Source organism: Seriola lalandi, unplaced genomic scaffold (genome assembly GCF_002814215.2).
Source record: "Seriola lalandi dorsalis isolate HSWRI2012SDOR001 ecotype SW California unplaced genomic scaffold, Sedor1 jcf7180002010127, whole genome shotgun sequence".
Classification (NCBI taxonomy): domain Eukaryota; kingdom Metazoa; phylum Chordata; class Actinopteri; order Carangiformes; family Carangidae; genus Seriola; species Seriola lalandi.
This window is the reverse complement of record NW_019480780.1, coordinates 1-995: the sequence shown is the minus strand read 5'-3', so window position 1 is coordinate 995 and position 995 is coordinate 1. Positions and strand designations below refer to the sequence as shown.

General features: G+C 63.7%; 1 pseudogene; it reads left to right on the top strand.

Annotated features, from left to right (window-relative positions):
- The first annotated feature begins 65 nt into the window (after positions 1–65).
- LOC111673272 (forkhead box protein A2 pseudogene) lies at positions 66–992 on the top strand (annotated as a pseudogene).
- The last annotated feature ends 3 nt before the right edge of the window (positions 993–995 follow it).

Here is a 995-nt window from a genome sequence, read left to right as displayed (position 1 = left end):
GCAGTGATATCTTTACTATCATCCTGCATTAATTAACTGTTAATAACTTGCTCTCTGTGTTTCAGTGTTACACCGCAGCGGGAAACATGAACTCCATGAGCAGCTACATGAACGCGCCTGGCATGACCGGCCCCGCGCACATGAACCCGGCCGGGGTCTGTCACTCCGCGGTGCCCGGCGGGATGTCGCAGAACCCCGGGGTCGTGGTGCAGGCCGGGGCCGGGATGACGCCGGGCCTGGGCGCCGGGCTGCCCCCGAGCATGAGCTCCATCAGCCCGCCTCCGTACGGGACCATGCCGGTGATGAGCCCGGTGTACGGCCCGGCCTGCAGCATCAGATCCAGGGAGCCCAAACCGTACCGGCGCAGCTACACGCACGCCAAGCCGCCGTACTCCTACATCTCCCTGATCACCATGGCGATCCAGCAGTCCGGGAGCAAGATGCTGACGCTGAACGAGATCTACCAGTGGATCATGGACCTGTTCCCGTTCTACCGGCAGAACCAGCAGCGGTGGCAGAACTCCATCCGACACTCGCTCTCCTTCAACGACTGCTTCATCAAGGTGCCGCGCTCCCCGGACAAACCCGGGAAAGGCTCCTTCTGGGCGCTGCACCCGGACTCCGGGAACATGTTCGAGAACGGCTGCTACCTGCGGCGGCAGAAGCGCTTCAAGTGCGGGAAACAGCCCGGTGCCGGTGACAAGGAGGCGGGGGGGAAGCCCGGGTCTGAGGGCGGCTCGGTCACCAGCACCAGCTCCAGTTCAGACTCCCCGCACTCCCCCTCTTCCTCCTCCTCCTCCTCCTCCTCCTCCTCCCCCCAGTCCTCAGAGGCAAAGGGACCCGGGGTCGACCTCAAACTGTTGCCCTCCAGCCCCGCGCACCCTCCGCACCTGTTCCCCCATCATCATCATCATCACCATCATCATCATCACCCGCTGCTGCTGCATGAGGCCGCTGCCCACCTGAAACCAGAGCACTACCCCCCTCCCCCTCCC